General features: G+C 45.2%; 1 long non-coding RNA gene across 1 annotated transcript in view; it reads right to left on the bottom strand.

Annotated features, from left to right (window-relative positions):
• Positions 1-668: 668 nt before the first annotated feature.
• Positions 669-14,212, bottom strand: part of LOC138473665 (uncharacterized) — a 382,413-nt gene continuing 368,869 nt past the window's right edge. The window contains exons 3-4 of the long non-coding RNA XR_011268836.1: positions 1,393-1,447; positions 669-1,114 (exon numbers count right to left, since the gene is read on the bottom strand). This is a non-coding gene — a long non-coding RNA (uncharacterized lncRNA). The remainder of the gene's footprint in view (positions 1,115-1,392; positions 1,448-14,212) is intronic.

A 14,212-nucleotide genomic window follows, 5' to 3' on the forward strand; every position in this document is an offset into this window, starting at 1 on the left:
TTCTCCTTACCTTTTCCTCTCTTCTCTCATTCTACACCCCCTCTAGCTCTCTTCGTTCTGCTGATCTTTTCTTACTCTCGGTCCCCCCACCCACTTGTGCCTTCTCTCATTTCTGCTCTTTTCAGCTCCTTGCCCCCTTAAACTGGAACTCCTTACCTTTTACTATCTGCTCTTCCCTCACCTATTCCTCCTTCCGCTCCTCTTTGAAATCGCTCCTTCTTCATTCAACTCTCTGACTTCCTTCCCCCTCTCACCCTTCTCTCCCTCCCTCTAGTACCCTTACCTTTGTTCTCTTTATCTTTCCCCTTCTCTTCTAAATTCTCCTTCCTCCTACTACTCACTATACTCACTACTTTCTCTCCCTCTTCCCTCCTTCCACACACCCCCTTCCTCTCCTTTCCCCTTTTCTCATGCAAATTGTTCAACAAGCCAATTTTCTGGTTTGATTAATTTTTACTGTTATTGCTTCTACTGGTCCATGTTTATGTATTCTTGTCGTTAACTGTAAAGCGCCTTGGATTAAGGCGCTATATAAAACAATAAATACAAATACAAATCCTTTTTGGCATCTCCTGAACTGTCATGGCTGTCTACTGAATCAAAACAAATTGTGGAAATCACAGATCATGAACAGTTAAAACATCACCACTTAACAGCATGCAAAGCAACACACTAAAAGGAAGATGTTCAACATACATACAACTCGATCAGGACATTGACGACTCCTATGAATTATGAGGGAAAGGAACTCATCAACATCTTGACAAAGGCAGTTTTTGATGACAAAATTTAGAAGGACGCATCAAGAATGACAGAAAAAGGTTGCCAGATGTACAAAACAATTCTTTAAAGAAGAACGGATTGAATCAGAAAGTTGTAGCCTGTGGGCTCCATTGAAGAAAGAACGTTCAGCTGTGTAAAATTTTATGCAAAGTTATTAAGACAAAAGTATAAGACACCATAGTGCAGTTGAAGGCAGATCGTTCTATGTTCACATGTTTGCTGATTGCTTTATGAAGTCGAACTGACATTGATGTACAGGAATGTTTGAGTAATTACGAATTCTCTTCAGTACCTCTTTCAATGTTCAACTTAGATGGTGCAATGCTTTTTGCTGCAAACAAAAGCAAGCTGATGAATAAACTCGAAGAGGAACAGCATACAGAGGTTTCTAACAACATGCCAGAGGTCTTTTCAATTGTTACTGAGGACAGATTATCTGTACCAGAGCAAACACATTCAGTAGCTGTCCTTGACGTAATGGCAACATTTCAAGCACTGCAGAAACAATGAAATGTGAAGACATGCCATGACCTTGGAATTGAATTCAACAAGAAAATAGAACCTTATTGGCTGAAGTGTGATGAAACTCATTTAGTATTCAATACCTACCTGGAAAATTCACTCAAGAACTCCATGCAAAGGAAAAGAGCAAGAAAAGCAACACCTGTTGAGTACAAAATCACAGATTCTTCAAATACTGCATTTTTCCATGAGAACCCTCCAATTGCATTGTAAAACTAAAGATGAGTTAACAGTTTACCACACAAATAAAGCAATTCTTCATGCACAGTGGATAAAAAGAAGCCTAGTAGCCAGTTGGAGAAATGAAGGGAAGTCATCAGATGGAAATTATGTTGAAGACATTGAAAGCACACATGAGGAGGCAGAAACACAAATAATTATTCACCCCCTTCATGTATCACGTTGTCATGCTACTCCCCTCCACATTTTCTCACCTGATACCAATGTTTTTGTCCTTTCACTGTTTTTCATATTGACAGCATGTTTGTCACAGGAGTTGGAACCAATAAAAGATGTATAGATCTCAAACGTGTGTGCTCCTGCTTAGAGCCTACAAAAGTGCAGGCATTACTAAGCCTTCCTGCTCTTTCTGGGTTTGATGTTACCGGGTAGTTTAAGGTGAAATGAAAACTATCTTTCTGGTAAGTTTTCAAGACTTCAGAAAAATAAATCTTTGAAGCTTTGGGAAGACTTGGATGTCTAGAAGAATTTAAGAAGGAAGATGAACGATTGATAGAGCGGTTTGATTGTTAAGTCCACTTGCCAGGAACAAAGATCTCAGACATTCGTCAACTGCGTTGGTAGATGCTCACAAACAAAGAGATAGAAAGGATCTTGTTGGTGGCAGATTTTCACTTTGCAATACCTTACATCTTAAGAACTCATTACCAGGTGATGGGGTGGTGACACGCTCATCAACAACACCTGAATCTCCCAGAGCATCACAATTCAGGTGGGAGAAGGCAGATAATCAATATTCTCATACTATGCGTTTCTTTTCATGTGCACCACAATCAGTCATACAGCTGGTATTGTGTGCTGTGATTGCAAATGCCGAGCTCAGTCAGTCAGTAAGGATCACAGAACTGTGTAAGTGAGGTGGCGACGAAGAGCTCTGTGATGACGATTTTGTAGACGATGAAAATGAACTCTAGGACTCAGAAGATAAACTGTAAAACCTTAATTTCTCTCCTCAAATGTAAATAGCTATTGTAGTTTTAATAAATAGTATATTTCATCAAGAAAGTTGAAAATTATTTGAAACTTTCTAATTTAGTGAGCATACAGTCGAAGGTTTGCAATTAAGTAACAATAATTTACGAGGCTGTGGGCCTCATTACACGGACGGCGGTGGACCAAGTTGCTATTAGCACCTTGGTCCATGCCGGTAAAATACCGGCACCGCCTTGGTGGAAAGGGGAATTACCGCCCTATTCCAAGGTTGGTGGGGCGGTAATTCCCCCTTCCCCCATTCCCATTTTTGCCCCATAGGGCTCTATGGGAATGGGGAAGGTGCTAATTACGGCACTGCAAATTGCGGTACCGTAATTAGCTCCCTGGTCCCTTCGCGGGTCCGCAAAGGGACCTCGTAGTAAGGCGGTAAGGGTTTACCGGTACCGGTAAAATACCGGTACCGGTAAACCCTTACCGCCTACCGTGTAATGAGGCCCTATATCTCAGAAATGGTAAAAGATATCAAAAAATTCTGTATATGAACTTTTCAATTCCTTTGATCATCTTTAACAAAATAAGTACTAAGCACATTTTTCATAGAACCACCCTAAAAGCAGTTACAGCTCAAAAACTAAATTAGTATCTGTAACGGCGGCCATCTTGGATTAAAGATGTCACCCGACCCTCTGGCACATATTCAGACAAAACATCTAGTAGTACATGATTGTATGCTTCATTATCAATGCATCCCTAGTAGGTATACCTTCCCTTCATTCAAAATCCCACAGACTAGGTTATTGTTACTCAACTATAGTGTTTTTTTCTGAGGAAGTTCAGCATGTTGTGACACAGCTGATTCTTGCTAAATCCAAAAACATGATGACAAGTGGACTTGGTGAACATGTTAGGAATGTAATTGTCTGAGGATAGCAAAAGATGGCCGACAACCATTTCAGGTGCTGATTTATGGGTCAAGGGTGAGTCCACTGTCCTAAGGTTTTGTCTGCTTTTAAGGTTTTTTGTAAAGTATACATTACTGTAGACAAAGCTAGGGTTGCTTCTGTAGTAGCATTTGATGAAACTATCATGATTTCTGTCGGGTGCAGGTGGAATTTTAAATTGCTAGTCTTCATCTATGTGCTCATTTGTTTAAGGCATTCAGTGAGGGCTATGATAGTGTCATCATCGCTGGTCATTTTGAAGATCATTTCTTTCTCCTCTGCCTAGTAGTAGCAGTAGGTGAGTCTGTTTAATTAAATGGGTCTCATAGGTAAGATCAAGTATATCTCATTATGTTAATATGTTATGTTAGTAGTTCTTCTATAGTACAAGAACCATAGGGCATAAAAGTGCAGATTGACATGGATGAAATGGGTACTACCTGTAGAATGCCAAGAAGTCTCTAGGTTCATAATACGTTTATTGTCAGTTTAGAACAACAGGGTCAGGATTGATGAACACCTGTAGGAGCTAGATGTTAAAGGCAGAAATAAAAGAAAACCTGAACAAAATGTACAAATGTCAGGATAACGTAACATGGTGTTAGAACACCTACCTGGGTTAAGAGACAGGGGGGGTCTTTTGTGGAGAGGCCGATCCTGGCGGCTGTACCCCCGGTTCCGGATTTGGAGGAGAGGGGCCTTTCCGAGTTTGCCATCTCATGGGGTTTCGCATTGTGCAAACTGGTGCGCATGCCTCGATGACATGGGTTGCCGGTGAGCGAGCTAGTGTCTCAAGCCTCGTACCCGCGGCGGCTCCGATTTCACGAATGCGCCGGTCCAGATTGTGGGTCAAGCCTCCCTTTCATGCCGGGTCCTGATATAAGCATTCTGGTCCGACAACACGCTACATCGCAACGCGGTTCGGTTCTGCCATTCCACTTCGCTCCTGGCCTTGAGAAGTTTGCCTATTTTCTTTTCCTTGCTTCTGTGCTGGTATTCCTTGGGTCTGGTTGCCTGGTCCTTGCTCCCTTGGGCCCCTTCCTCCCTGATCCTTGGTTCCCGGTGGTGCCTGGGTTGGGTTCTGTTCTTCTCCTTGCCTGCCCACCTTGCCTGTACCCTCCTTCTTCGCAGTGGCCTTTCCTCCTTGTTCTGCTTAACTGCCTCCCGTCCTGCTTGGGCACCAGTGCCTTGGAATTCCTTACTCCTTGCTGCTACTTGGAACACCTCCCTACTGTCCAACTTACCCAGTAGTATTGCAGCAACTTGGAACTGAAAGCATTCCTACCAGCCTCTCCAGCAGTCTTGGATTACTATGCACTCTAGTCTGCAAATCTACATCTACAGATCTTCCCTGCCCTGTTCTGGCGTCACATAAAAAACAGGGAAGAGTCCATCCGTGGCGTCAGGAGCTGGTCCCCTTTCATTCCTGTGATACCAGGACTGAACTTGGGCTGGTTCTTTGCGTTGCTTTTCGTCATCCAGTTTACGACTCGAACGATCTGGCTACTCCAAGTCTCTTGGATTCTCAGGTACGCTGCGTCCTCGGGACGCACAGCTTAACACATGGAGGTTTGGTGGGTGTTGTCCACACACCCAGGATATTGGCTTTAACACAAACGTAATCATGTTCTTAACAATTTTCCATCTCTCCAGCAAAACCCTATTCTAATCCAACACAGACGTGTCCAACCTAAAGCTTAAACTAAGCTTAGCTAGTCTTTGAGCCCCATAGCTAATTTGAGTTTTGGTTTTAGATTTAGGTTTGGAGACTCAGATGGAGACTGAACCCAAATAAATCACTGGCTTTCAATGAATCGTGCAGCAATTAATGTTTTGGTTTGTTGTCTTGTATTATCCTTGATGTTCTGTTGTCACGGGGATAAAACCTTTGTACATGTGTAACCGGCATTCCACAGACAATGTACTCCTTGAAGAAGGTGTTGACCGTTATGCTCTCAAAGATGACTATGGGCCCTGCCATGTGCCATTCCTTTAGGTCAACCGAGACATGGACTTCCACAAGATGTTTTGGCTGTGGTCTATTAAACAGAAGCCCACTCTTTTGAAATGCCATTCTTTTGAAGCACTTAGGTGTGGGGGATGTTTCGACCTTCTTGATCCACTATTTAGTATGCCACACCCACATCACCTGGTCAACATCACAGATCATAGGTGACAGTCTAGAACATATCTATTTATTTATTGTATTGCGTTGTGCTTTTTTATTAAAACCTTTCACAATCAATTAAAATTCAATATCAAAACCATTAAACAGCACATAATAAAATGTAACATTAAAACAGGTATGCTCAATAAACAGCTAAAACTGACATACTCATTTAGCACATTTTTCAAACAAATTAGATTAAATCAATCATGGAGGCTTAGAAGAAGTGCAGTTAAAGGGGACATTCCCTAATTGTTGTGATGAATCCTTGGATGTCCTCCCTTCTCCCAATGATAGAGAACCTTTCTCCTGTGGCCAGGGCGGTGGGGCCACAGTCCAATAATACCCCTGGGGTGGTGCACCACGGGAGGATCACATCATGGGATGAGGGATGACACCCTAGGAGTGATGCGTATATTTCTACCACTGTCCCAGCTCCCTCACCCATTTACCCTCTCCAGAATCCTGGAATCCCCCATACCTCTATGTATGTGAGCAAAGTAGAAGTAGAAGTTTGTCCTCCCCTAAATAATACTCAGATGAAAAAGAACAGTCATGACATCTTAGAGAAATGTACTGAGACAAAGAGGATGCACGGAGTGCAGAAGAGCACCCTGTGGAACCACAGTGAGCAGACCAGCCTATTCAATCTACCTGAACCCAGCTATAGAATAAAAAGGAAAGAAGTAGCTGCAACAAAAGGCCCTGTTTCTGCCATATATACGGGGAGAAATCTGGGACACCCAAGAAGAAGCTAAGAGCTCCTGAGATGCAGGAAGGGAAGGCAGGCTGGCGGACGCAGGCGACAGGCGGTCATGAGGCTTAAGAAGTGCAATGACTTCTTCAACGATGGTTGGTGCTGCAGAGCCACCGCGGACCAAACAAAGCCGCCCCTAGCACCACAAGTCATGCGGCTCATGGAGGAAGCTGGAAGAAGGCGTACACCCTTGCAAATTAAGAAAAGCAGTTACATGAAGGGGCAAGTAGGTGCTGGGAACTCAAGAAAGCCATGGCAAGTAGATAAGGGGGAGAAATGCCTGAAACCTAGGGTCTGGGACCCTGAGAGTAACATTGAAAAAACGTTTAAATCTATGATCATATATGGTAGTGCTTGGCAGGAGAGTAAACCAAAACTACCAAGAAAGAGAGGTGCCAAAGACAGGTGAGTCTGGGACTTGCACCCATAAGAGAAATACATCAATTGCTCATCTTCATAGTCACAGTACCTGGGAGGAAGGTGAACTAGGTTGGCTGTGCAGCAGGTAGTACTTGGAAGGAGAGTACAGCAAGTAGAGCACCTTGATGCCCTCGGGCTTAATGCGCTTTACAAATGCTAAAATAAATACAAATGAATAAATAAAGTATATCTAGAAGGAGAACTGTTGAAACTAGGTGAGTCTGGGTCTCGGACCCACATAAGAAGGACAGTTGTTGCAATAGGTAGTACTTGGCAGGAGAGAACACCAAGTTTACCTAGTAAGAGAACTGTTAAAACCAAGCAAGTCTGGACTCGAACCTGTAAGGAACTCATGGTGGCACCTGCAAAGACAGAAACAAGTGATTATAGTTTAAGGGTGTTTATTGAACTTTATAATTGGTGAGTTAAATGCCTGATCTGAACCTAAATTTAAGATGGGACCAAGCTACGACCATCAAATAATAATAAGGCAGTCCTAGAGGCGTCTTGTCAAATAAAAAGGGCATATACTAAAAATATCTATTGCCAATCCTTACTACTAAATTAAAGAAAAGAGTGTGGGATAATGTTCATCAGAAAAGAAAGAAGTGTTTACAAAATGATAAGTCAGGATGGTAAGGCTGGGTCCCCCTTCCCCATGTTTTGTACACTGGGACAAGGCAGGACTTCGGAGCACAGCACACTCCTGGTCCTTGACAGCAGGAGAGTCACAGTCCCAATTCAATGATATCAGAACCTTTAGAGGCCAAGTCTCTTTCCTGCAAAAGTCTCTTGCCTTAGAAGGTCTGCTGTTTCACAATGACAAACAAACAAACTTTCTCTCTGTTATCTTTCACTTTGGGAGATTGTTCTTCACCCCGAGGATCTCCCTCCACCGGGCTCAGATCGTCCTCACAGTTTGGGCCTCCCTCCGTCGGTTTCACCACAGCCTTTCTTTTTACACAGTTCATGAATTTCTAATACAGTTCATCTATTGCTCATTCTCATCGGAAAGCAGGGTTTTCTTTCTCTTAGCTTTCTTTCGGCATCCCTCTGTCGGGTTCACACTTGCCTTATTTCACAGTTCACAATCTTACTGGAAAGCAGGGTTCCCTTCCCCTAGCTGTCCTCTGGCAACGGATCAGAGACTTTCGATTGTACAAGGGATTTGAGGTCACCCTTGTAGGACCATTCTGATGCCTCACGCTACCCTTTCCTCAGGCCTTCTGGTTCTGGTAGTTTCAAAACTGGTCCTGGTCAGAGTCCTTCGAATGAGCACCCAAGTGGCGCCGGACCCCTCTGCACCTGGTCCACAACTGGGCTTTCGTTAAAGTTCAAAAACCCACACACACGTTCTTTCCCTTACGAATTCCTTGCGTTCAAAATCTCTTTCTCTCACAAATTCCTTGCATTCGAAATGTTGCTGCTTGTAACCTTGGGCTCAACACAGTTCGGTTTGCTATCAGCCTCTTCCGACTCACTGGCTGTGCTGAACACATTGGTTTCTTTGATCTCTGGCTTTAAGGATAGTACCATTGTAGCCAGCTTGCCTCTCCGCCTGCATTATAATTGCGGGAAGGCCCTGTGTACCATTGACATCTGCTGGTCTGCATGCCAGCTGTAACGCCCGGTCTTATGATTTCCCTTTCGGGGGCTTTGCGGGTCTGAGATGAAAAGGCCACGAGCAACTCCTCCTTTGTCGTCCTTCCAGGTCTCACCTCCCTTCTCCTCCGTTTGAACTGCCAGTTTGGTGTAGCTGTCTCCTTGTGCATTCAGCCTTGCTCGGCGTATGCTTTTGTGCTCTGCCTTTTATCCCTGTGGGGAAGGTAAAGGGCTGTCAGGTGTGTGTGTTTATTGTCAATTGCCTGAATCTTCCAGACCCGTGTATTGGGACATGTCAGGTAAATGGCTCTTCGGTTAGTCTGTTGTTTGTTACTGTGTAAGAAAGTGTTTGTGCAGGAAAAGGTGGGGTGGTGGGATGGAGCTTTTAAATATCCTACAGGGTAAGATGGGGAATAGGTTTTACAGGAAAGGGGATACCACTTCTCAACCCTCGGTGTCCCACTTCCACTCCTCGGCAACCCCCGCCCAGGTGATCCTGCCCCACTGGTCCACCCCCAGGAACAGGATCCAATAGTGATGGCCATGTCCTGGCCACCTGGACGACAGATCTCCTGGGACCAATGGGTGAGACACCGTCAGGTTTCTCACACACCCGCATAAGAAGGACAGTTGTTACTCCTCTTCTTAGTCACAGAACCGGGGAGAAGAGTGAACCCAGTTGACTGTGCAAAGGAAGAGATTTTGTAAATGTCGGCAATGCTAAGCGGAAGGGAGACATTTGCTTAGCTCTTCAAGGAAGTGGAAAAGAAAACAAGGGAAATAAGTGATTCCCCCTGGAACTTGTAAACACTGTGAGAAGTCAAGAGAAGGGAGACATTCTCTTGACCCCTGTAGAACTTTGTTTGTGCTTGCACCATTTGGAACTTTGTGTTTGGAACTTTGAAAAGAACTATGAAGGATCTGCTGAGAAGACAACCCCTCTGCACTTCATATTGAGTTGTTAGTGTGAGGGCAAGAGATAGGGTATTTCACACAACGGTGGAATTATCTTTAGTTTGGCATCCTGAAGGAGCTATATGAGATTTGTGTTGAGGCATGAAACCCCGTCTTAGCATTAGGGCTAGTGAGGCCTTTGCCCCAACCCTATTTTCATTTAAATAAAAGTCTGTAGCAACAGAAATGTCACCTGTGTGTCAATCTCTCACTTATTCCACCCTCACAAGGTGCAAATATTTAGTTTAGAAGTGCAATAAGCACAATAGACATTGATAGTTGAGTGAGTTATCAACCACTTTCATAAATTAGCAGAATTCACAGCAGACGAAGAATGAATACATTTTTCAAAATAAAATAATCACATCTGTACTAAGAAAGAACAATCTAAGATTAAGGGCCTCATTACGACCATGAAGGTAACGATGCCGCTTTTTGCGGCATGGCTACCCCCATACTGAGTACCGGGTCCGGGTTCCCTGAATGGGGAAATACTGGGCCATTCCGACCTTGAAGGGCCCGGTATTTCCCCATTCAAGGAACCCAGACCCGGTACATCCCCATTCCCATTTGAGCCCCCATAGGGCTCAATGGGAATGGGGAGGATGCTAACAACGGGCCCGTTAATGACGGGCCCGTTGTTAGCATCCTAGTCTGGTCGCGGGACCCGCTAAGGACGCCTGGTAAAACCAGGCGTCCTTAGCGGGTCCCGCGACCAGACCTCGTAATGAGGTGGTAGGGGGTTAACGGGGCCGGCAGCTCTACCGGCGCCGTTAACCCCTACCGCCAGGGTCGTAATGAGGCCCTAAGTGTCGGAGAGTTTCCAACAGTTCTGATTTACAGAGTCAACACTGGCTATTTTCTGATAATCTGATAAACGAGGGCCAATCACCTCCAATGTATGTAAACATTGTTCAGCCTAAATTTTAAAAACCAGGTTCTGTGAGATCGAGAGAGTGACTTAGCCACACATGTCAACTTAGATTGCAAACCAGATGAAGTATTCAGATACTCTCTGAACTTTAGATTTAATAAGCTATTAAGCTATCCCAATTCACTATCTTTTCTCACTCTTTTAGCTTTTTTTTGTGACCAATTTCTCAAAGTCAAGGTCAATCGCAACTTCTGCCAGAAAGGTTTTGCAAGTTTTCATAAAATTTACTAGGGAGTTACCCACGTCCCCTCAGAGTACATCCCCCAATTTTGAAAATAGCGAAGTCCTACTCCCTCCGTAATTTTAAAATAAAGCCTCTGTTGGTTCCATTCATATACAAACCAACAAGAGTTCAAACTAACCTCTAGGCGAATTGCTCCAATGGGAACTGATGGGGAAGACCCAAAACTAAGCGCCATATTTTTCCTTCATAAATCCTGAGCCATTTCCTGATCTTGCCTGTTAGGATCTCTAAACTGTACATAGTCATTGGAGTCACCTTCGTGTGGTAAAGGTGCAGATTCAGCGTTTCCCATGGGGCCGCACCTACAATTTGCGGGAGTGATGGGGAAGGGGCATCCTTAGACAAAGGGGACAATTTTGACAAATGCACTGTGTAACTTATGCGTTGTGTGCGCAGGTGCAGCTAGAGAGGTCTGCGGGGTCGAGTGGGGTGAGGGCACCCAAGGGGGATAGAGATCCGGGGCAAAGGGTAGCAGTGGTAGTGCAGCATAATATGAACCACCGCCATCTTGTAGCATAGGCCGCAGGTACGTAAGCCATTTGTCTTTTCACACCTATGTTTTGGGCAGATAAGAATTTCTTGAGCACCCTGTCACAGCAGAGTGTTGGAGAAATCTGACCATTCCCAGGAGACTGTAGTTGCTTGGAAATGGGTCCAGCTGATATGTTCGAGGTCAGCGAGCCAGGTGCCTAGCTACTCGCTGGGAAATGAAGGGATTCAGCTAATAAATCCAGGTTATTAGGAGCAAAATCACGGTGTGGTAAGCAGTTTCAAATCGCCCCTTGGCAGATGGGCGTGGGAAGAGGGCTGTGGGGTGAGGGGTGAGCCGGGAGGGGACCAATCATTTAGAGTTCCGTGTCCCTAGGGTGCAGCAGCAGTGTTTTGTGTCCTAGCCTATGTCCGCAGGGCACCTCATTGGTTGGATGCCTTGTGAATGTCTCCTCATTGCCAAGCTTAGGTTGTCTTATGTTTCTCACAAGAACTGGCCACTGGCAGAATAGTAACGTTCCAGTGGTCAGCACAAGCATGTAATGTAATGCACATAGTTTTTGGGGCAGTCTGGGAAGGTTTATGATGTCACATAAGGTGGAGTTGGGCAGCATGGGTAAGGATCCGTTCCAATCATGACTAAGTAATGTATGTTCAGCTATAGGGGACTGATGTAGTCCCACTAATAAGATTTGTAGGCTGGTTTTACTATCTGTTGGGTTAATGCTTTTGTTTCTGTAAGCATTCAGTTCTTGATGTTAACATTATCTGTATACACAATTATTTGTATGTTGCTAAATTCTAAATCTGTACCATTGTGAGGTAATGCATTCTATCTAGAGTGTTACTCTCTGAGAGATTCTACAGGTGGTCAGTTGGTCCCTGCTGCCTGTGGCAGTGCCTGCTGTCATCTTCCTCTAATCCTAATAAATAAGTTTATTTAGTTTTATTATCAGCCTGGCCCTAATTCCTAACATTGGCGACGAGGATTGCTTAGGACCCATTGCGCTGCTGCCCCGGTGTACGCGGCCCTCATTCACCGTGTGTGCGTGGCCACCGGTTCTCCTGCGGGTGTGACAGCAGGCGGAGAACGAAGGAAACCGCAGGAGAGAGACGGACGATCACGACGCTGTCAAGAGGCAAATCTGGGGGGTGGGCCCTGGGCAGAAGGAGGGAAGGAGGTGTCTCCTCGAAGGAAGAGAGCACTGGCACGAGCTCGATCTTTGCAACTCTCGAGCCGCGTTGAGAGCGCGAACGGCAGAGCTCGAGCACCAGTTCGCTGTGCCCTCGAGCTGTGCGAAGTGCGCGAGCGGCGAGAAGGAAGAACGCACTGGCACGAGCTTGGTTTAAGCAGCCCTCGAGCCGCGCTGAGAGTGCGAACGGCAGAGCTCGAGCACCAGTTTGCTGTGCCCTCGAGCTGTGTGAAGTGCGCGAGCGGCTACATGACTTTTGAAGTCTCAAGACTTGCAAGCCGTGCAGTGAGAGAGCTATGCCCCGCCCTCTGCTGGATGTCAATATCGCTTGAAAGGAAACGTTCTGAGCCTTGCCATTGTGACGTCAATATCTCTTCAAGGGAAGCGCTTTGAACTTTACTAAATTGACACTTTGCTTGGCAGCAACTTTGTTTATACACACCAGCGGCTCCCTGCTTTATCTACAGAACGTTCGTTCAGCTGTGCAGCTGACCTATTCTGAAGCTGGATCTGGCTTAATACACGCTTGAACTGCCCCCACTTAACATGGCTGTGTCCATACCACCCCCTCTCGCTTTTCTAAATGAACCAGGCCGGCCTGCCCTCAGGTGGGATAATTGGAAAGATGCATTTGAAAACTATCTAGTGGCCATGGGGGGGGACAGATTCTCAGCTGCACGCAAGAAGGCCCTTCTGATACACAATTTGGGCGTGGAAGGGCGCAGAATTTTTGATGGCCTTGCTGGAAATCAAGTCTCAGGATCAGACGACATGGATGAATATGAGTTGGCTCTTGGTCGCCTGCGGGATCACTTTGAACCAAAGAAGAATGTCAGTTTCGAGAGGCACAAATTCTTCCAGAGAACAAAAGAAAAGTCGGAACCTGTGGAGTCGTACATTGCATGTTTGAGGTCCCTGAGCTACTCCTGCGAGTTTGGACAGTTAGGTGACTCATTAATCAGGGACCAGTTGATCAGGTGCACTAACAATGCCAGAGTTCAGGAAAAACTTCTTGCCAAAGATATGAGTCTGGATGAAGCAGTGGAGTTGGCCAGGAGTATTGAGCAAACGTCTCAGTACCTAAAGGAACTCAGGGTAGATAAATCTGTGGTGCCGTCGTTGGCTGTGTGTGCAGTGAATCAGAGGAAGAAGCTTAACGTTAACGTTTCCAGTGGAAAAAAAGGGAACTGGAACATGAGAAGCTCTTGCCCTCACTGTGGGAGTGCCAGACACGGCGCAAATTTTCCATCTTGTCCGGCTAAGTTTGGTGAATGCTTCAAATGCAGGGGCAAAGGACATTTTGCTAACGTCTGTAAAGCCTCTGCTGTCAATTGTGTGGAACACAGAGCAGAAGACAACAGAGAAGAAATTGTTAGGAAAGGATATGATATTCAAGAAGTGTCGGATGAGAGGGAATCGATCACCAAGTATGTTTTTGAAATATCGTCCTTATCTGGGGAGACAAAGGGCCCTGTGGACACTTTTCTTGTTGATGGAGATGAGCTGGTCATGAAGGTAGACACATGCTCACCTTGGACTATTATATCCCGAGATACTCTAGTCAAGGTTTTGAAAAAGAGCGAAGCTGTGATTCGTCCCACCAGTGTCAGGGCTTGTGGTTATGGAGAATCTGCCATAGACATTTTAGGAGAATTCCCGGCAAAGATACAGTATAAAGAAAGAAGTTGTCAAGCTATGGTACTTGTAGCAAAGAAAGGTACCTCCTTGTTGGGAGGAGCAAAAGAACTTAGGTGTGCGAGTTCAGGCCAGTGCTCCCAATCCTGTTACCATAGCGGAAGTTGAAGATATTTGGACCAAGGATTTCCCAGAAGTTTTTTCTGAAAGGTTAGGCAAACTAAAGCAATCAATTTGAGCATCATATAAAGCTCAAAAGTGATGCGCAGCCTGTCGTGCACAAGGTGCGGCAAGTACCATTGAAAGTGAGAGATCAACTTAAGGAAGAGCTTGATAACTTAGTTAACAAGGGTGTTATTGAGCCGGTTACGGCCACCGAGTGGTTGTCGCCCATTGTG

This window comes from Ambystoma mexicanum, chromosome 8, assembly GCF_040938575.1.
Source record: "Ambystoma mexicanum isolate Mex_15411 chromosome 8, UKY_AmexF1_1, whole genome shotgun sequence".
In the NCBI taxonomy this organism is placed as follows: domain Eukaryota; kingdom Metazoa; phylum Chordata; class Amphibia; order Caudata; family Ambystomatidae; genus Ambystoma; species Ambystoma mexicanum.